The following is a 22,617-nucleotide window of genomic DNA, read 5'->3' as shown; positions in this document are numbered from 1 at the left end:
AATATTTATAAAAGATAAATATAAAATAGGTAGCAATTAATATGAACATACTTGAAGTGAATTTGACTTTTGAGAGAACAAATCTCCTCCAGTTTTTTTCTGGTTCGGCCATCTTCTCAAGGGCTTTGGTTGCATCAGCTCCAGAACAAACAATTGTTATTAACCCAAGAGAAGGGGATGACTCCCTCCTCCTCCTGACCTCTCTCCTTCCACACAGCTCGGGCCCACGTATCAGGAACCTGTAAAGTTTCAAACTATATACAACACACAAACATACATTTACTTCACCCTATTGTACCTCATCAATCCTGGCCAATTAAGTTTTGGTCTCTCCCTCAAACTACCCTGTCTGGGTCTTGGACTGTACCATTGAGTCTCCCTGTTCACGATTTAGAAAGCTGCAAGTTATGTTTTATTTATGCTTTGTAAGCCACTAACATGACCTTGTTCTTCTACCATCAACTACTTGCCCCATTTGCGTCAAATTCGCGCCAATGACGTGACGCGAAATTCACATTTGCGTCCGGTGTGAACGTAACAGGAACACCCACCACCTTTCCACCATCTCATCCTCCGTGCTAAATTTCTTTACTACTTAAATTAAAAAGAAAAATTCAGTTCTGCGCCAACCGAGGCGGGGGGGGGGGGGCATAGCGGACACACAAGGCAAAACTCGGTGGAATGCAGCCGAAGCGCTGAATGCGCATCAAATTCACACCAATTTGATTGTTTTGATGTCAGGTATAAAGCAGCAACGTTAATTTGATGTCAAATATTTTGACTTACAATGTGTAGCACAGTAACCTGATGTAGGATTGATCCCTTTGTAGGATCTTTTTCCAAAAATAAGGATGTCTTAACCTCTGCAAGCCATTTATAATAGTAGTCAAAATCTTGACTATTTTTTAACGTCAAATTGTTCTCAAGGTGCCCGCTGGGTAGCCACTGGGAGCGTGTGTGTGTGTGTGTGTGTGTGTTTGTGTCTTTATGTGCAGATTTTCCCCTGGAACAACTGATTTTATTTGAGGCAAGAGCCTCCAGATCAAAGTCAGAATTCATGATGATGTCATCAGGGCTTTGATAGTGTATTTATTTGTACCTAGAATTCTGTCTTTGATCTCAGGACGACATGAAAGAAACACAATAAAAGAGTATATAAGAGCACATTCAGCTTCATTAGAAATGTGTTAGTCCTGCCATGGACTGGCGACTTATCCAGGATAAACCCTGCCCCTCGCCTGAAAGCTGCTGGTTTAGGCTCCACCCCCCACGAACCAATGCAGATCATCAATATAGAAATGGAAATTTATCTGTGAGGTTAAATTGAACACCTCTATCAGTAAACTTCTGCTTCAGTCAAAGGGAGACTGTTATTAACACTCAGAATGGTTTGTGGTTCTGCAGGAAGACCAGTTTCTTTTCCACCCTGTTTTAACAGATAAACATCTCTAAATAATCAGGTTTATTTTGATCTTTTCATTTAGCAGAGGATGGTTTCGATCCATCGACCTCTGGGTTATGGGCCCAGCACGCTTCCGCTGCGCCACTCTGCTCTACCATTTATTGAACAGGCTTTGCTTTAGGAGTGCAGGATTGTGACAAGAATAGGAATTTGAGTTTTGAATGTTTCACCATTTGTCTCTGAAGCAGGAGGTCTTGTAGAAACAGGGACTGACCTGACACCAGCTCCCTCATGGAACAATGGTTCATTCATTCATTGCTGCCAGTCAGCCTCAAAACACACAAAACACCAATTAATTCCAGTCTATTGGAGCCTAAAATGAAACTCCATCACACACGGTGGCTCCGCTGTGGCTCACACAGGTGAGTGAGGCTGAGCGCTCCAGTCTACTCTGTGGAGTCATCAGACATCTGCACCACTCAGAGATTTGGTTGGTCTCTTTGAAAAAATGCCAACAAACTAAAATCCTGTTGAATCCAGGAAGTTCTTGTTTCACTCTCATCCACGTCCCATGAAAAAGAGAACCCACTCATTCATTCAGCTTCTGTGACAGCGTCCTACCCAGCTCACTTTGAGTCCATTTTTTAAAACTTGTGTGATAAACACAAACAAACCAGAACATAAAAAAACGTGTAAATATCTTTCAGCATCTGATCATACAATATCACTGTCTCGTTTGTTTGCATGTTCTATTAATCAGATTGAATCATCAATGGATGTTATAGGAGGTGTGTCTGTTTCTGGTGAAGCCTGTTTGGTCTGGGGGGGGTTAAGATGGTGGGGGCTGTTTCAGCTCTGGTGGTGAAGTCTTTCGCCATGACAATCAGACTCTCATCTGTCCTTCATATTCCCTCAAATGTGCAGTGTGGACCTCACACACTGAATTTAGTCTGAAAACTCTTCATGAACAGCAGGAGACTCAGAGTCTCTGTGGTGCAATCGGTCAGTGCTCAGCTGTTAACCCAGAGGCTGGTGGTTGGAGCCCACCCAGGGACCAGGACCAGGCTTTACTGGTGCTGAGGACTCTTGATCAGCTGGTGAGTTGCTCCTTGATCTCAACATTGGTTTGTTTCATCCTGAGTAGTTTGATTCTAGCAGAGTCGTTGCTACAGTCTGAATGTGGACGGACAGATAGACCCTCCACAGCAGAGGCACCTGACAGAGCTCTTGATGAGGCCCTTTGGGCATTCAATGAAGTCATCGTGTGGAGGGGGCTGGGGGGGGGGGGGGGGGCACTGGCTTGGATGCTACAGCTAAGGTTCGCGAGGTGGTGGAGAAAAGTGAGAGAGCTCTACCAGCTGGAGCCTCTTGGGTCACGGGAGGCTTCCCTCCTGGAGGTGGCAATGCTGAGTTTTAAAATCCGCTCCTCTTTCATGCTGAAATGTTTGATTGTGTTTCCTCTTTCATTCATGTGTGATTTTAATCGCAGCTCTCTCAACCTGAATGGAGCCAGAGCCGATTTTAAAAGAGCTGCTCTTCTTAAACTCATGGAGATCAAGAGGATCCCCGCCATGTTTGTCCAGGAGACCCACAGCACAACAGTCAGTGAATGGGAAGGCAGGAAGGCTTTTAATGGGGGTCATTTTAAGTCCCAAGTCCAGCTGTAGCAGAGGGTGGACTTTGATTCTCCAGGAGGTTTTTTATACCGGTTTCTTTGGATTTGGAGGAAATCATTCCAGGTGTTGAAAGAAAGAGAGAGCAGCTTTGGAAAATGTTCAACTTGTGTTTTTAAATGTCTTTGCACCAACAAATGTTTGGACAGGACGGCTTTTTAAACAGTTTAGACGACACCGTTCAACATTGAATCTGATGGGTTCATGTTTTTAGGAGGGGATGTGAGCTGCACAGAGAAGCTCTTTGAGACAGGAAGCATTCAGAGCTCCATCCTGCTTCTTCCAGCAGGATCCACGGATCCCACAAACACAGCAGCTGTCTGGTGTGTAGGGTTTTTAACCACCTGGACTCACTCAACAGGTGACTTGTGACCAAAAGTGTGGGCACCAAGTTACGCACATATCCGAGCGAGAGAGAGAGAGAGAGCTTGACATTTAATAATCCAGTCTTCTTAATGACACCCAGATACATCGAGCGTCAGCGTTAGTTCTGTCAGGCTGTGGTCGTCAAGCGCTATTGGCTTCCTGTCCGTCAATCAACTGATCAATCAGCCGATCTACAGCTGCTCCGCATCAACTGATCAAATCCCTCGCTTCTGATTGGCCCCTCTCAACTTAAATATCATCCGGCCTCAGCTGCTGCTCTGCTAGCTTCTGGTTTATGCTGCTCCTGCTGGCAACCCTCCACCTCCACCTCCACCTCCACCTCCACCTCCACCTCCCCAGCTCCACCTTGTCGTGTATACATGGCATAGTTCTTTCCATGTCATGTCGCTTGCTCTGTTCACAGGGGTATAATTGCTCTTCCAGTCTTAAACTGGGAGAACCTTCCCTCATGCTGCTGGTCCCCTGTTTCATGGTGCTAATGAAAAATTATCAGGGGACTCCCCTGAACAGAGCCATACTGCCAATTGTACTATAATAAACAAATCAAGCTCATTATCATCTGTGTTTCTTGATATGAATGGACCTGACAGAATTAAGACTGTCAACAGTTTTATGCCCTCCCCATTAACAAGGATGTCAGGTTGCTCATCTACATCACACCTCTTGATGGAGAAATACATGGCTACTGTCTTGCTCACATTAAGAGTAAGACAATTGTATGTCAGCCAATCTGACACTCTGTTTAAGGCTGAGGTAAGTTTTCATGCAGCTTATTCTCTAGTTTTGGCATGGACATAAATAACTATCGTCTGCATACATTTGCGTGTGAACATCTGGGCAAATCAAGGGTACATCATTAATATATAGACTAAATAAAATTAGTCCCTGGGGCACTCCAGTGGTGCTATTAGACAGGGTGGAGCATGTGTCAATAATTCCTGTACACTGCTCTCTTGAAACTAAATAGGATTCCATCTATGACAAAGCATTCGCAGACAAATCAAGCTGTGAGGGTTTGGACAACAAAACATGATTTACTGTGTCAAACGCCTTCCTAAAATCCAGGAAGACAGCACCAACTACACCACCTCCGTCAAGCTTAGATTTAATTTGCTCTATAAAGTAACAAAGGCCGTTTCCGTTGAATGATTTGCCCGAAATCCAAACTGCATAGGGTGCAGTAGGGAGTGGCCCTCCAAGTAGGCTATCAGCTGGTCACATACAACCCTTTCAGTTATTTTAGAGATGGTAGGGAGGGTGCTGATAAGCCTATGAACTGAGACATTGGCTGCATCCCCAGATTTAAAGATGGGGGTTATTACTGCTGTCTTCCAGGCAGTAGGAAAGGAAGTTTGTGCAATGGATAAATTGACCAAGTGAGTAGTAGGAGAACAAAGAATATTTGCAAACTTTTTAACAAATGCACAGTCACAGTCAAAAATGTCATTTGCCTTGGAATTTCTGAGCTGCTTTAGGATTTTAGCTACAGACACTTCTGCCACTTCTGAGATGTTAAAGGATGGAATATCGTCTTTCACAAATGTAATGATTTTCTCTCTTGCGCCAAAACCTAATGCTAGATCATGAACTGAATCAATAAAGTAACTCTTGGAAATTTGGACTTTGTCCTGGATGAGGGTCCCCTGCACTTGCAATTCATACCCAGTATATTTTTTTATTGCTTTCTTTCTTAAGAGCTCTATTAATATTTTGCCATGTTTTCCTGGAGTTCCCTGGGTTAGGGTTAGGTCATTTATAATGTTAATGAAAAAATTTGCTTTGGCCTTTCTCAATTTATTCACTACTTTGTTATGTAGCTGCTGAAAGGTTCTCCTATCACCTGCTAACCCAGATTTAAGTACAATTTTCAATGCGTAATCCCTTTGACGCATTAAGTCCCAAACTTGATCACAAAGCCAAGGTAGATTTTTTGTTTTTCTTGAGAATTTAACCTTTTTGCTAAAATCGCCTTAATCCTGTTAATAATAGTCATTCGGTTCTCAGAGGCATTTTCAAGCTCCCTAGTAGACAAGATCTCATTCCAGTTCTGTTGCTTAAACTGACATTCAAATTCACTAATAAGTGTCTTTGGTACAATACTTGAGGTTCTTCTATTTTCCCGTTGGTACATAAACCTTTGTTTTGTTAATTTCCTTGATATCAATGTTAAATTATGATCTGATAATCCAGTTAAGAAATTAAATGTTTTTGTTATTCTCTCTGGCTTATTACTAAATATGAAATCAATTTGTGTTTGAGATGATGGTGTGATTCTGGTGGGGCCTTGGATTAGTTGAGTGAGGTTAAAGTGCTTTGTTAGAAGCAGCCCATAGGTCACCGCGACAGCTGAAGATAGACCCAGGGTTTCGGTGGATATCTCCTGCAAGTAGCAGCGTCATAACGAGGTATCCGAGAGATCTTCTCAGTTGTTCTGATGGTCCTTCTCTCTCCCTGGATTGAATCTGCCTCGTCGGGGAAGCCGCTTTGCCATGGTTCAACATCATGGAGTATGAGATGTATTGACTCCGTGGATCAAAGGTAGCAAGTTCATTTTGTTTTTGCTGGTGTAGATTCGTTGTTATCCAACAACAATGCACAGACAAAGCCAGAACTGTAACGATGTAACTTGCAATTATGGCCGACTGTATCAAATCAGTGATAAATCTGCGCTGTTTAATCTTAATGTTAAAACAAAAACCAGGTCGATTATTGATTAATTTTGAAGTGGCGTTACCGGCACCTGTCGCACCTGCCTTGCAATGGGAGCGTTCTGCCATCTTTCTCTCGTGTGTCGTCATCTTCCAGGACCTTAACTTCTTTCTCAAGCTGTTCAAATCCTCCATGCCACCCATGTGTTTCGTGTACTGCTGGATCAAAATTTTGATTTGTGTTTTTTCGACCTCCCACCACCAAGCTCAGTTTTCAAAATCATTTTTTCTCAGCCTCCACTGCCCCCAGAAATCAGAGAAGAACTGTTCCAAATTTTGGTTATGAATCAGCCTCACATTAAAATGCCAGTATGGACAGTGTCAAGAAGTCACCTGCAAGGAAGTATCTACCACAAGCAAATGATGGTCTGAGGAACCTACAGGTGACATTGTGGCCCAAAGAAGCCTGTTGTTGTATGCTTGGTCCCTGTGTGGGCAGGATGAACATTTGTGACCAGTGTCACCCCATTCAAAGCATTTCATGTTGCCAGAACTAGCATACACAGTGTAGAACCTGTTTTCAAACTTTACTTTAAAGGACACCTCCAGAGTTTGCAAGGGATCATTTAAATACATGAACCCCTTCCTCCTCAGAGACTGAACGTGCTGCAGTCTGGCATCTCATACTTCATGATGTTGAACCATGGCAAACGTGCTGCAGTCTGGCGTCTTTACAGCCCAGACGAACTGTTCTGAAACCACTTGCAACCACGTCAGTTCTTTTTCAATCATCTGGTTTGGGATGAAAGGAGGAAGATAGATAGATAGATAGATAGATAGATAGATAGATAGATAGATGCTTTATTAATCGCCAAGGGGAAATTCCATTCCACACTCAAATGCCTGATACAGCTAACACACACAGTCACAACTATTACAGGTTAATCGTAATAATGGTACACTTCATAATTAACAGCAGCACATATACATTTGTACGCTAAACTTGAACAGTCCGTTGACCCAGTAGAGGCAAGTGAGAGTGAGGCCTGCAGCCAGACTACAAGGTCGGCGCTGCCACCCCAAGGGAGGTGGAGAGGGCAGAGGCAGGGGTCAGGAACACACGGGGGATGATAGTACGTGCCATTTGCGTCACAAAGAATGACAGTCAGACAGAAAAGAAGAGGAGGAGTGCGACTGCTCTCGCCAAGTCCCAAGGAGAACACCTGACATGGTGATACGGGTCAATGGCACATACAGCCGTGAAACGGTATCAAGCACCAGGACTTTGTCAACCGACAGGTGAACCAAACACTCCTCCCGGACAAAAGCCCCCACGGCTTTACTCATCCGAGAGCCACGTGATGTTACTGTGTCCCATCTGATCACCCGAACCTGTCCCCCAGTGTCCCGAGCATCAGCCACGACTCCGACCCCGTGTCTGATCGACATGGGAGGCGAGCCCTCCTCAGGGAGGGACACCATGGTTCCCAGCACAAACGCCACTGATTAAGTCATTTCAACAAGAACCACAAATCATTGAATTAAACACCTCTTACCTGTCACCAAGAAAAACATGCAGAAACTGGAAACAAGGTGTCACAAAGTTTCCCCCCTCATTCAGCTGCACTAAACACTCCACAGCCACTCACACACTCAGACTCCCAGCATGCAATGCAGGAGAGGAGAGAGAGAGAGAAGCCTCGATGCCTCCCCTCCCATCACAAAGGATCAAACTGATCTCAAAATTCTTTGATCAGAATTCTTTTTACTCCTTGAAATATCTATCATTACACTGTCACAGATGCTCCATTATTATTGCAGTACCATAAACAATATTACAAATATATTTCCATGGATGGGAACCGATTTAATATTTTGCAGGATATTACACTGTATTCCCCTTTTTAGAAGAGAGACTTTAATCTCTGGCTTTGATGTCTAAGTTCTGACTCTGATGTCATTGGTGGTGACTGAATTCTACCACCTGACAGACTGTGAAGGCTCGTATTTGTGATGTCATCCATAAATACATGAAGGTCTTGTTTCAATGTCAGGGATTCAATCAGAGCAGCACGGTGGTGCAGTGGTCAGGACTTTCGGCTCACAGTAAAAAGGTTCCTGGTTTGAGCCCCGGCTGGAGCACGGGGTCTTTCTGGGTGAGTCTCCATGTTCTCCCTGTTCCTGCTTGGGTTCTCTCTGTTACTCCAGCTTCCTTCCACAGGGGGAAGGCTGCTGGGATAGGCTCCACCCCGCCCTCCCTCCCCCCGTGATTCTTAACAGAGTAAGTGGTAGAAAATGGATGGATGGATTGATGGGAGATCTGTCACTATTGGTTACCCCGGGGTCATGACTGGACGGAAGACTGTAGGTTCAACTCCTGGCTAGTTCAGTTCAAACTTCTTCCTTAAACGTTTTCACACCTTAAGTGTGAACCTTTGACAAAACTCAACTGAATCCTACAAGGTTGCCTCCCTTTGCTACTGTAAAAAATAATACATGTATGGATCCTGCTGCCTCTCACATGTTAAGCTGGCGCTTGACTGATGGCACAAAATCAAAAATTTCCCGTGTGTCATCAACATTTCCTGAAAATTAAATGATGGGATCTGTTACGTTTTTGTATCAGAATCAGGAGAAATGTGCCCTGATAAAACAGTCATTATTCTTAATTTTGTTTTTGATTTCTTCACTCCTACACAAGAGAGTTAAAGTGTTGGCTGGCTTGGAGCAGCTGCTGCTTCAGAATGGGACGAGCCTCAGGACTTTCCAGTGAACTGAGAGCTCAGCGCTCGAAAACAGTGGAGATGGTTGTGGACTTAAGAAAGAACTCAGCCCTGCCCCCATCACCCTCTGTCACTCCACCATTGACACTGTGGAGTCTCTCCGCTTCCTGGGAACCATCATCTCCCAGGACCTCAAGTGGGAGCCAAACATCAGCTCCCTCATCAAGAAACCATAGCAGAGGATGTGCTTCCTGCAGCAGCTGAAGAAATTCTGTCTGCCAAAGACAATGATGGTGCACTTCTACACAGCCATCACTGAGTCCATCCTCACTTCCTCCGTCACCATCTGGTGAAGGACAGGGAAGGACTGAGGAAAAACTCCATAGAAAACCTTTTTAACAGGGCAAAAATCTGAGAAACCTCAGGGTGAGCAACAGAGGAGGGATCCCTCACCCAGGACAGACAGACGTGCAGTAGATGTTGTTACGGACAAGAAAACAGTTTACAATGCAGAATGTGAGAAACATGGAAATGTTAATAACAGCTGAAGAAGGAAGCTTCTGGAAGGGGAGGCAGGGAGAGCAAGCCAGCTTGATGGGGGACTGGATGGCAGACTGGTTCATGGAAGGGGAGCGCAGGCCAGTGTAACAGTAGTATCTAATAGCCATCTTTTATTGTTAATGATTTTATTTCATCACATTTTATTTTCCTTGTTGAAACTTGGTCAGATTCTGAAGTTCCTCTCATTCAGGCGTCCTCATGGTCATAGTTTTTGGAATAATCTTAGGCTCTCTGGTTGGGGGCGGGGGGGGGGGGGGTGCTGCTTCATTTGGATAAATGCTGAGTGGAAATGGAAATCCTCAACAGTGTGATCTCGTTATCACAAAGGTTTTAAAAAATGGACTCAAAGTGAGCTGGGTAGGACGCTGTCACAGAAGCTGAATGAATGAGTAGGTTCTCTTTTTCATGGGACGTGGATGAGAGTGAAACAAGAACTTCCTGGATTCAACAGGATTTTAGTTTGTTGGCATTTTTTCAAAGAGACCAACCAAATCTCTGAGTGGTGCAGATGTCTGATGACTCCATAGAGCAGACTGGAGCGCTCAGCCTCACTCACCTGTGTGAGCCACAGCGGAGCCACCGTGTGTGATGGAGTTTCATTTTAAGCTCCAAGAGCCTGGATTTAATTGGTGTTTTGTGTGTTTTGAGGCCTACTGGCAGCGATGAAGTAATGAACCATTGTTCCATGAGGGAGCTGGTGTCAGGTCAGTCCCTGTTTCTACAAGACCTCCTGCTTCAGAGACAAATGGTGAAACATTCAAGACTCAAATTCCTGTTCTTGTCACAATCCTGCACTCCTAAAGCGAAGCCTGTTCAATAAATGGTAGAGCAGAGTGGCGCAGCGGAAGCGTGCTGGGTCCATAAACCAGAGGTCAATGGATCGAAACCATCCTCTGCTAAATGTAAAGAACAAAATAAACGTGATTGTTTAGAGATGTTTATCAGGGTGGGAAAGAAACTGGTCTTCCTGCAGAACCACAAACCATTCTGAGTGTTAATAACAGTGTCCTTTTGACTGAAGCAGAAGTTTACTAATAGAGGCGTTCAATTTAACCTAACAGATAAATTTCCATTTCTATATTGATGATCTGCAATGGTACGAGGGGGGTGGAGCCTATCCCACCAGCTTTCGGGCAAGGGGCGGGGTTTATCCTGCAGAGGTCGCCAGTCCGTGACAGGGCCAACACATATAAACAAACTGATTTACAAATGTTCATCCCCAGTTTTCAGTTCGATTTAAGTGTGGAAGAATTTTTGTATCTTCAATTTAATTCTAAGTGTTCTGAACAAATTCTACTATGAAACAGTCAAAATGTTTTCTAATGAAGCTGAATGTGCTCTTATATACTTTTTATTGTTTCTTTCATGTCCTCCTGAGGTCAAAGACAGAATTCTAGGTACAAATAAATACACCATCAAAGCCCTGATGACATCATCGTTAATTCTGACTTTGATCTGGAAGCTCTTGCTTCAAATAAAATCAGTTGTTCCAGGGGAAAGTCTGCGCATAAACACACACACACACACACACACACACACACACACAGGCTAACACATATTTGTCATCACTTAAACCTCCACTGGAGGATTGAAAAAGATTCCATATGTTGGTCAACCAGAGAAGCTTCAACTGGTGAATCACACAACCATGCATGAAGGTCATAATCAATGTTGAATGAATTTAAAAGCTGCCCTCAACCTGCAGGATGAACTCCTTCACTATGTGGGTGGTTTGAAGTCACTGGTTTCATTCCAGCTTTGACCTGAGCACATGTTCATTCACATTTCCTGTCGCAGGGTGATACTTTCTCACACTTGTGGACAAACGTCAGCATTCTTCACACAGCAGCTCCTCTGAACAACAAAAGAAGAAGCTCAAGTATTCTGGAGAATGAGGGCATCGATCCCTCTACCTCTCGCATGCTAAGCGAGCGCTCTACCATTTGAGCTAATTCCCCTGCTAATGGCCACAGCAGATAATGCACCTTGACCTTCATGCATGGTTGTGTGATTCACCAGTTGAAGCTTCTCTGGTTGACCAACATGTGGAATCTTTTTCAATCCTCCAGTGGAGGTTTAAGAGATGACAAATATGTGTTAGCCATTGGGAGTGTATGTGTGTGTGTGTGTGTGTGTGTGTGTGTGTGTGTGTGTTTGTGCGTGTATGTTTGTGTGTTTATGTGCAGATTTTTCCCCTGGAAAAACTGATTCTATTTGAAGCAAGAGCCTCCAGATCAAAGTCAGAATTTATGATGATGTCATCAGGGCTTTGATGGTGTATTTATTTGTACCTAGAATTCTGTCTTTGATCTCAGGAGGACATGAAAGAAACACAATAAAAAAGTATATAAGAGCACATTCAACTTCATGAGAAAACACTTGAACTGTTTTTAAAGTAGAATTTGTTTGAAACAGTTTACAACACTTAGAATTAAATTGAAGATACAAAACAATCTTCCACAATTAAATCCTGTCTCTAACTGAAAACTGGGGATGAACATTTTTTTAATCAGTCTGTTTATATGTGTTGGCCCTGCCATGGACTGGTGACCTATCCAGGATAAACCTCGCCCCTTGCCCGAAAACTGCTGGGATAGGCTTCACCCCCCTCGTACCATTGCAGATCATCAGTATAGAAATGGAAATTCATCTGTGAGGTTAAATTGAACACCTCTATCAGTAAACTTCTGCTTCAGTCAAAAGTAGACTGTTATTAAACAGTGGGAGTGTGAGAAATCAGGGCCATTTAGCGGCCACCTGCTAGGTGTGTCAGCACAGGGCGCTCTGGTCAGGTCAGGTTCTGAAATGTTTAACTGCATGTGATCACTATGATCACTGGGATCACTACAGACCAGCATGAGGCCTTCCCTATCGGCTCAAGGCCCCACCAGCCTGTGAACACCTGATCTGGTCTGATCTCAGAGGTTAAGCCTGATTGGGTCTGGTTAGTACTTGGATGGAGACTGTTGGGATACCAGGTGCTGCAAGCCTCTTGCTCTCTCCAAGAAGGAGCACAATGCAGATTTCATGGTGGGTTTACAGGTACAAAGTGGGCCAAAAGTTACACACTGATCCAAGAGAGAGAGACAGCTTGACATTTAATCATCCAATATATTACCTACATTAATGAACAACAAACATCAATCAACATCTACAGCAAAAACACCAACAGGAGCAGACATTCTGTGAATCAGAAGTCGACCACAGTACATAAAACACCCCCCCCCCCCCAAACAGTCACCAATCCTTCTACGTCAGACATCATCCTGTAAGATGTCAACTCAACTTTCAGCTGAGTGGCAACTAAACCTTTGAACATGAGTGTGGCCTCAGTCGACCCCAGACCTTTCATTTTGTGTCTTCTACTCAGCCAGATGCTCATTTTAGCCTGACTGATGAGCAGGGGTGAAAGTAGGCGGCAACAGTCCAGAACGCAGTTCTAGAAAAAAAAGGAGGCAAAGGGAGCTGTCAAAATACCAGATTAAATAAAGAAAACAACATCTGAAGGAGGTTTCACTCTGAAAGCATTCAGTCTTGGACATCCGAGCCACAAAGCTGCAGAGACTCCTCACTATTGAAGAAGAAGCAGTGTCTGATGTGTGTTTGTAGCCACAGCTCCACAGAGAGGCTGGATCCAAGTCCACCTTGACAATCGGGCACAGACTTTCTCAACTACACCCTCCCAGTTTTTACTCACAAAGCTCTCACTGCCCAGGAAAACACTGAAGAATTTCATCCCCTCAGTGTTCCACTGAAGCCCTGCTGGGAATACTGGCTTCTCTTTATTACTCCACTTACCTAACAGCAGACCTTCAGACTTGGACCAGTTAACTTTTGCAGAGGATGCTTGCTCATATAAAGCAAATTTTTTAAAAAAGAATTATGACATCCTTTTGACCTGTTAGGAACACTGTAACGTCATCAGTGTAAGGAGACGTATCACTGTTGTCAGAGAAGACCAGCCCTGAGAGACCCTGCCTTAGCTGGTTTAAGAGAGGCTCATGGCCAGAGAACACAAGATCCTGGATAAGGGACAACCTTGTCTGACGCCACTGGTCGACTGAGTCCTCCCCCCACCTTTAAAAGGACACTGGCCTCAGAATACAACAACTTAATCCATGAAATGAACTTTTTACCAAAGCCAAAACCTTCAAGTGTTTTAAAGTGGAAACCTACCATCGACTCTGTCGAAAGCTTTTTCTTGATCAATTGAAGAAAGACAGACATCTAAATCCTGTAACTTGGAAATGTCAATAATGTCCATGAACTCCTGAGGCTTGACCACAGCTGAGCTGTTGAACTGCTGCAGTCATTTCCTCAAAGGACATGGGGCCTCCAGCGAGCTGCCTGTGCTTCACTCAGCTGTGGTCGTCCTTCCAGGATCTCCTCCACACACTCCAGTTCACAGCTCCCAGCACTCAAGAGATCAGTGTACAAATCTATGGCCAGCTTCCTCATCTTTACTGGACCTGCTGTTGTGACTCCATTTGGAAGCTTAAGATGCATCATCACATTATTCTCTCTGACCTTTTTCTCAGGCTTAAAGAAGAAGGATGTTGGGGCATGTGTGTCTTTGATAGTGGAGACCTATTATTTTGTTACTTTCCCTGCTCTCCATGCGCTGCTCTGGCTGCAATTGACACTGGTTTCCACTGGTTTGAAGAAAATACTGTTTCATGCTGTGAAATTAAGTTTTTTATTGACTGAGCATTAGTTGTTAATCAACATGTAAGCATGGATATAAAACAGTAGTTTACAATTATTATAAAGTATTGTAATATAGTGTTGTAATCCACTGTAAATTTACAGTAATTCATTACAAATACTGTTTAGTGCTGTTAAATTAACTTATCTGACCGTTGTCTTGATGTCATTGTTAACTGGCCATTTTATCTGTTAATTTACATGAAAGGGATGAATATTTAACAGTATTTTACAATTATCATGAAATACAGTAGAACACTGTTGTAAATCCACCGTAAATACACAGCAATTTGTTACAGTGAAGACCTGAAGGTGTGGTCCAGTTTTCTGTATGATGAAGTAAACAGAGATGGAACATTTGAGGTTCTGATGTTTGAGACCTTATGAACAAAAAGGAACGAAAAGATTGACATCTCTCAAAAGAAGTTACTTCAGCAGTCACAGGAGGGCGGTGGATCAGGAAACTGATGGTCTTGAAAAGCAGCCTAGGGTTATGGGGGTTAGCAGCAGTAAGTTGAGAGAAGTACTTAGATCGTTCCTCTTCTGTTAAAATCCTTCAAAAGATCCTTCATCATAACGAGATCAAACTGTAGAGGATTTCCATTTCCTCTCAGCATTTATCCAAGTGAAGCAGCCCCCCCTCGAAACAGAGAGCCTAAGATTATTCCAAAAACTATGACCATGAGGACGCCTGAATGAGAGGAACTTCAGACTCTGACCAAGTTTCAACAAGGAAAATAAAATGTGATACAATAAAATCATAAACAATAAAAGATGGCTCTTAGATTCCACAGACAACCCTTTGAAAGTGAGTGACTAAACTGACTAGCAGGAAGTATTTTAATAGTAATCAAGTCAGACAGAACCCACCTGTGCAAACACATACAAACAGGTTTTTTTGACAGTCTTGCTGTGTAATGTACTGGAGTACTTGACACCTGTTTGGTGGCTGGTAAATTATTGAGGGAGGAAAGATGCTCTTCATGATGAGTGGGAGTGGCTACTGGCTCAGGGTCATGCTGACATGAGCATCAATCAGAATGAAAAGCAATGAACTTCATGAAGTTTTGTCAAACACCTTTCATGTTGGGGTGTGGGCCATCAGATCTGTGAAGGACAGGATCGGTCCAAAAACAGTCAAAGTTGCTGATAAAACCAGAACCAGTTGCAGTCCAGAAGTCTTTCAGCCATTCATGCAGACCGTAAAGACGGCTGAAATACTCCCTGCATTTGGAAGGATTAGGGTAGGCTCATGGCCAGTTTTCTGTGTTGCCTGCAAATTGCCGTGAATTGCTGGAAACCTGGACTTGCATGACACTTTACAGTGCCACGTACTGATGAACCAGAAACAGAACACACAAGGGCAAAAAAAGAGAAAAGGAAACAAAAACAGCTCTGAGCCCTGGCCGGTCCTTTGAGCGTTTAGTCTGGAGCCCTTGATTATCTTAAAAGTCCACCTCTAATATAAAGACATAACGGAGCAGTTGTGAATGTTCCAGTGGGAGTTTCCAAGATGCCAGCATGTGAAAGAACTCAGGAGTCTTCAGGTGTTTCACACAGAGAGATTCATTTCATGATAAATGAGCATCGAGGAGACCCAGTAATCATCAACACAAGCGTCACATGAGCAGGTCACCACCCGCTGTCATTGATTGGTTGTTGCAGAAATCACACTCAATGCCATCAGGATGTTATGTTTTGTCCTGCCCTGTTGAGCACCACTACAGCCTGAACTTTGCCACTACCTTATCCCTCCCCTAACAACCTCATCCAGATCCATTACTTTAACGAAGCCTGACCCCCTGACCCTTATCAGTCACTTGTAGCGCCTCCCACTGGAGGGAATAGGAGCATCTGTGAGCTGTGACTGTTGTGATGTACATCCATGTAATGGAAGAGCTGTTTTAAAGAGGGAATCATTTGACCTGTGTGGGCAGGTACAGAGGGACGATTCCATCATGAACAATAATATTACCAAACAAATGGGTCTTTAGCTTCTTCTAAAGGTGTCCACAGTGTCCTCATGTCCAATGGGAGAGCGTTCCAGAGTCTAGGAGCTGCAACCTGCAAGGTACAATCTCCCTCTGTGAGGTTGAATACCTGCGGTCAGTGAGGATAAGGGACCCCACAGGTATTGCTGAAGTGCTTTAAACTGCAAAGCACACAGCTAATCAAGCTGAGATCAACTGTTGTTGTGATCAGGATCATCTAAAGTAACCAAATAAAACCAAACAAATATATAAAATAAAACATTATAAAAGTAAAACAAATAACGCAGAGGTTTTTTTACACCAGATGCCATACGGCTCAGTAAACCTCTGGTTTGACCCGTAGCAGGTCCAGTCTCCAGGGTGCCCCCATCATTCTGCTTTTCAGTTGCAGGACATGGGGCAGAATCCCATGGCTCCATGGCAGAAGCACATATGGGAGCATCCAGTTGCTCTTCCCTGGCTGGACGTATGGGAGAGTGTGTTTGCTCTTCAGAAGTTTGCTGGACCTTCGCTTGAAGGTCCTGATTTTCCTGTTGCACACAGCTTTTTAAATCATTACGATTTCCCAGGATTTCCTTCTGAGCAATCTGAACTTCACCGTTCAGACTGTCAGTCTTTGTGGAGTCCTTGTCCTTCCTTGTTTCAAGGTGGGCCAATTCAGCAGTGAAGGTCTCTGTCTCCTGAGATGCAATAGAGACTCGGCTCCTCAAATATCCTTTTTCTGCCTCTCTCTCCTCATTCCTGGATTTCAGCTGTTCAAGTTTCCTCTTCTTCTCAGTGAGTTTGTCTCTGATTTTGTTCATCTCTGCCTGGATGAATTTGAGCTCACACTTGAGGTCACACTTCTCCTTGCAAACCGTCTTCACCTCAAGCTGAAGATTGTGGACTTGTGAGTTCAAGTTTCTAATCTGAGTCTGGTTCTCCTCCCTCACAGACTCAAGGTTGCCCACCATGGCAGACAGGTTCTCTACCACCTGATATGAAATGATCTTCTCTTGTCCAAGACAAGAAACTTGTCCACACAAATTCTGATTTTCTGTCCATCTCTTGTCACACAGAGACTGGAGCTGCTCAAGTTCAGTATTCTTCTCATTCAGGTTGTCCTTGATACATCTCATCTCCACCTGTTCACTCTCCCTCAGAGACTGAACGAGGGTCAGCTCTTTTCTGAGCTCATTGTTCTCCTCCTGAGGGTTCCTCCCTTCATGCAGAAGCCTGTGGACTGTTGTGTTCAGATCTTCTATCTGAGTCTGGTTCTTGTCTTGGACTGTTTGGAGGTCCGCCACCACAGCAGTGAGGTTCTGTATCTCCTGGACTGCACTTCTATTCTCACATTCAAGAGCAGAAACTTGTTCCCTCAAATCCTCATTTTCTGCCTGTGTGTCCTCACACAGGGACTGAAGCTGCTCAAGGGCAGCTTTCCTCTCAGTCAGTTCCTCCTGCTCCGTCAGCCTTAGAGATGGAGGAGCAGAATCCCATTCACCAGGATCGTTGAGTGCATAAATACAGCTGGTACCAAGATGCACCAGATCTTTGAATGCTCCAAACAAACAACCCAGTGGAGTCGTAGCCTTCTGTCCAGTGCTGATTTGAAGATACTGAGCCATCATGAATCTCCTGTAGCTGTCAAGTGTTTTAAGACCAGAACTGCTCAATAAATATGGAGTCTGAATTCTTTTCTATAATGTGACGGCAATGACAGTCCTGCCAAGTGACATCACTGACATGACTGGAGTCATCCTGTCACATGACTGGATGACTCCTGTCATGTGACAGGATGACAGTTTCGGGCAGGGGTCAGAAACCCAACATGTTCAAAGGGCCAAAGTGGAGCAAAAAAGCAAAAACCAAATCTGTCTGGAGCCGCAAAAACTTCAAAGCCCAATACGAGCTTATAATGAAGGCAAAACAGGCTGTAAGTGTATGTCAGCTATATTAGCCGACTATTAAGGTTAGAAATAAATGATGTGCATTCATGATTAAATGTTAATTTTCCCTGCAGCCTGAAGAGAATGACACACCACATGACTACTCTGCTGTTCGATATTTGGTGCTTTAAGTTTCACTTTCATTGCAATATCGATGTAATGTGTTTTGTTGCATTGATGAAATCAAATACGGTAAAGAAGTCTGAATTTTCATGTTATTTTTTTATTTTGAGGATTTGAAAAAAACAAAACAATTGAATTCAGACCTTCCCATGGAAATGAAATGCAGTTCTCATCTAACCTCAATAACAACACAATCCTCTTCTAAACTCAATAAGATTACAAGCTTCCTCTTTTTTCCCCTCATTATCTGGGCAACAAAGTGCAATAAAACGGCTGAAATTAAAATGCAACCTGCCATTATAAAAATTCAACAGCAGCCTTTTGAAAAGGTACCCTAAGCAGGCTACGTAAAACAAAAATAATCAAGTTTAATTTCGATTTCAGGGCATTTCTGTGCATTGTGCCTTGCTCAGTTCTGCAAATGCCAAGTTAAGTAGCCTGTCAGTGCAAATGACAAAACGGCAGGAAAATCCTTTTTCTTTCTACCTCTCATGGCGACAACAGACACAAATGAATAGGCTACATTTTCAAACTATTATTAATAAAAACAGCCTTCAATTAGAAGGGAGCTTTTGAAAAAATAAAACACGGTAGAGTAGCTTTTTGAACATTGAAGCACATATATTCAAATAAGGCAGTTCAAGTTTGATTTCTGTGCATTATCCTCTTCTCTGTGGTTTCCTGCAAACGCCAAATAAGACAGTGCAAGTGTTCAATGCAGCAGCTTCCTCTTCTCTTTTCACTGTCATCTCAGCAACAGACACGCATTGCACAGTACAAGCGCAGCAATCCTCGGACCTGAGCAATAAAAAAAAAAAAAAACCCAAAGTGTCATTCCAAATATATGTAAAAAAAAACCATAAATCTCTTTATAAAAAAGGTATGCACTTTTAAATATGTGCGTATGACAGGATTGTGTTCTCACCCGTTTAATGCGGTTTCTGCTTTCGGACATCGCTGGACAGCTTCTCAACATCGGGCACGTCAGATGAAATTTAATCTTCCCACAGGACTGCAAGCTCTCGTCTGTGAGCCGCGTGCGGTATTTTGACTTGATGTAGTTCATGTTTGAGAAGATCTGCTTGCACATGTATGTCGATCCATTGTTGTTGTTCATCTGCATGCTGAAGATAGAGGTGTGTTTGAAACGGCTCAAATCAACTGGCTCGTCCTGGAGGCAGCAGCTGGATTTCTGGATCGACTCCACTCGGCCCTAAACTGGTCTGATGCTCTGTGTTCCGTTTGTAAAGAAGTCCAATAAATGGACTGTTGTCCAGTTCTCGTGTGCTGGTAGAACCACAGTCGTTCAATCAAAAGTGGTGACTGAGCTGCTGCTAAACCCAGAGAGTGTCGGGCCACCACAGTCTAACTGGTCTCACCTGAGCTTCAGATCAACTTTAAAAATGTTCTTTTATTTTACATGAAGCAGGAGAGACAAGTTAACAGTGAGAAAAGACCAAGTGTCAACAACTGAACCTTGAAATAAGACACGAGAATCAAAGCAACTGAAGCCATATTTGCAGAAACTCTGTGTGTGTGTGTGTGTGTGTGCGCGTGTGTGTGTTCTGTTCAGTTTCTTTGTATCTCGTGTTTTATTAATGCCACAATATCTATCATGGCAGGCTAATGAATGACATAATGAAGAAGGTACTTGTAAAAGGAGTAGAATAAATAAATGGGTGGATAAATAAATCATAAATGACAGGAAAAAGAGATGAAGCGCTGAAGGAGGAGTGAAGCTGAGGAAGTCCCAGGTGAGAGGCGTCTCTCCACATGAGCTCAGTAAAGTCCTTCACTGGGAGCTGGACATCTCTGTCCTGTAAAGGTCCTGTTGGAGACTGAAGAGATTAAACAAGTAAAGAAGGAGACAAAATACAGAAATTAGTCATCAGGTCAGTAACAGCAGTGATGAACAAAACACAGATACCAATGACAGCAATAATGACTGGGATAATAATTGGCCTCATAAGAATGGAAGAAGAAAGTGGATATTTGATATCAGAAATGGCAACTCTGAACATTTGTGGTGACCTGGTAACTGTTGTTATCCACACCATCGCCATGAGTTGGTTCATGTCAATGATCCTCAGAAGGTGGCCCCCGGGCCCCATCTGGCCCGCCGGCCGCCTGTTTGTGGCCCCAGAACTGTTATTCCTTCACTGTGTGTTTTGGTTGGGTCGGCACCTGAAGGCAGGGAGGCCACAGGGAGGTTGGGAGGTTTCCTGAATGGTTGCTGCGGCTTTTTGGAACCCCAAAATGCTGCGTTTATATTCTTGTTTTATTTTGTTCTTGTTTTGGTTTTATTTTCTTCAATCTGTAGTAAATAACTAGAAGTCAAACACGTGCCAGCAGGGCTTCTTTTCACTCCACACATTGTAGTTCAAACACTAAAATAACACAACAGGAAAAAACGTCATCTGTTGCTAGAACTTCCATCAGAATCTTGAACCTCTGCAAACATTTTCCACCCTCTGGTTTCCCCGCTCCTCTCGTCGTGATTCTAGCGACAGTGAATTCACCTGCAGCAAGTTCACGTGTCACAGACTCCATCTTCTCCTCCAGGGCCAGGCCGAAGACGTGCACGCGGCAACGTCAGGTCTGGCCCCGCCCCTCTCCATGATGCATGTTGCAGCCAGCAGCCTGCCAGAGACTTTCTTTACCAGGGATTTTTTTTTTGGTTAAAATAAAAAGGCTGGCCAACGTCCAACACAACCTGACCCGCTTGTATACATTTTTGACCCGAACCTGCAAATCCCTTCGGATTTGTCGGGCTGCCCCGACCCGTTGAGAAGTCAACCTGCCTGGTCCTGTCTGACCTGAGAACGACATAATTTTGTTGAAATCTGATTGGCTATTTGACTTTCATCCCAGTCGGCTTTTTTGTGGCATGAACCTGATGGATAGCGAGGAAAAAAATGTCAAGAAGAAGAAGACAAGTGAGAAAGAAATGGTGGAGCAGAAAAGATGAGATTAAGAAAATAAAACTGCTCCAGCAAGACACTGCCAAATGTACCAAACTAACAAGCAGTGTTGGGCACTTTACTTTGAAAAGTAATTAGTTATTTCTCCCAAAAAGTAACTGAGTTAGTAACAGAGTTACTCCACTATGAAAGTAATTAGTTACCAGAGAAAGTAACTATTGCGTTACTCTTTTTTCTTTTAAGTTTAAAAATGTCAAAGAATTTGTTTGTATGTATTTAGAAAATGTCTTCCTGCGGCGGAGCTGCTCCTCCTCTCCTCATAGGCTCTGGAGTCTGAACTACCTGCTGACAACGCCAGCCTGTTTTCAACAACATAACGGCCTCTCAGCTCCTGAAGTTCTGTCTGTGTCACAAGTTCCTGTGGAGCAGGACAGAAAAATCCAGCTGTGGCTGCTTGGACGCGTGGCTCCTGTCCTCCTTTGTTGGCAGAGCTCACGTTAGCAGCACCTGCTTGCTGTCACCATCAGCGGTGACAACGGTGTTTCTGGCCACTAGTTTAGTAGAAGCCTGGGCCGTCGAGAGGCGCTTCATTAAATTGGAGTTGCTGACATTGGATGTTGACAGCCTCTTTGCTCTTGGACGACATAACCTACACTCAACATGGACATTTTGACCTTTAACCTCAATGAAGTTAAAGTAGTGCCTATACTTCCGTCTTGAAAACGCCATCTTTCCCCGTGACTCCGGACTCGCCATCCCTGATAGTTTGTCTGTGGGTGTGGTTTGTGTGTAAACACAAACCACTTTCATAGTGGAGTAACTCCGTTACTAACTCAGTGACCTGATGTCTCTGGTTGGCTGAACATGAACTCTTACTCTATCTTAGCCAATCATCATTACTTAGGCGGTTATCTCCTAACCCCTTCATGTCTCCAACCGCTTTTCCCCACTCAGCGACACACCCGCTGAGAGTAAAACTCAACATGTCTGCTCTGTTGCTTGCAGCCCCGCTGTGAAGCTGACGTTAGTCATTGGTAGCTCTGTTCTTGCAACGTGAAGGTAGAGACTCCAGCGAGCATAAAGTGCATCCCAGGGGCCAGAGCGGGCGACGTTGAGGCTAAAGCTGCTGGCAAAACGTACGGTTAAATACAGTAAGATTGTAATACATGTCGGCGCTAATGACACCTGGCTACACCAGTCGGAATGAACTAAAGTTAACCTTCGTGTCGTGTTCACCCCTCATCGCCTACTGTAGCGTTCCCAGTCAAATTTGACCGGTGTGTTTTAACTGCTCTTAAATCAGCACAAAAAGTATTTATCATCACCAAATTTTTATTTAACATTTTTAAACTGTGAACAATGTCGCAAATTTATTTTTAACATGCAATTGGGAAATAATAACTGCATTACAAAATGACAACATGTAACTAAGTAACTAAAGACAAAACTCAACATGAAGTATGTATGTGCCTGTGTTCGAAACTGGAGTAAAAGATGATGTGTGTGTATGCGTGTGTGTGTGTGTGTGTATAGGTGTGTTTGTGTGTGTTTATGTG

At 43.7% G+C, this 22,617-nt stretch overlaps 2 non-coding genes across 2 annotated transcripts; both read right to left on the bottom strand.

Moving 5' to 3' along the window:
* Positions 1–1,481: 1,481 nt before the first annotated feature.
* On the bottom strand, positions 1,482–1,553 carry trnam-cau (transfer RNA methionine (anticodon CAU)). The gene has a single exon. It is a non-coding gene; the product is annotated as a tRNA-Met (tRNA).
* A 9,726-nt stretch (positions 1,554–11,279) lies between these two features.
* On the bottom strand, positions 11,280–11,352 carry trnaa-agc (transfer RNA alanine (anticodon AGC)). Its single transcript has one exon. It is a non-coding gene; the product is annotated as a tRNA-Ala (tRNA).
* Positions 11,353–22,617: the final 11,265 nt, after the last annotated feature.

This window comes from Aulostomus chinensis, chromosome 15 (genome assembly GCF_037954235.1).
Source record: "Aulostomus chinensis isolate RoL2024-O1b breed Wild chromosome 15, RoL_Achi_v1.0, whole genome shotgun sequence".
Classification (NCBI taxonomy): domain Eukaryota; kingdom Metazoa; phylum Chordata; class Actinopteri; order Syngnathiformes; family Aulostomidae; genus Aulostomus; species Aulostomus chinensis.
This window is presented reverse-complemented; position numbering and strand designations above follow the sequence as displayed.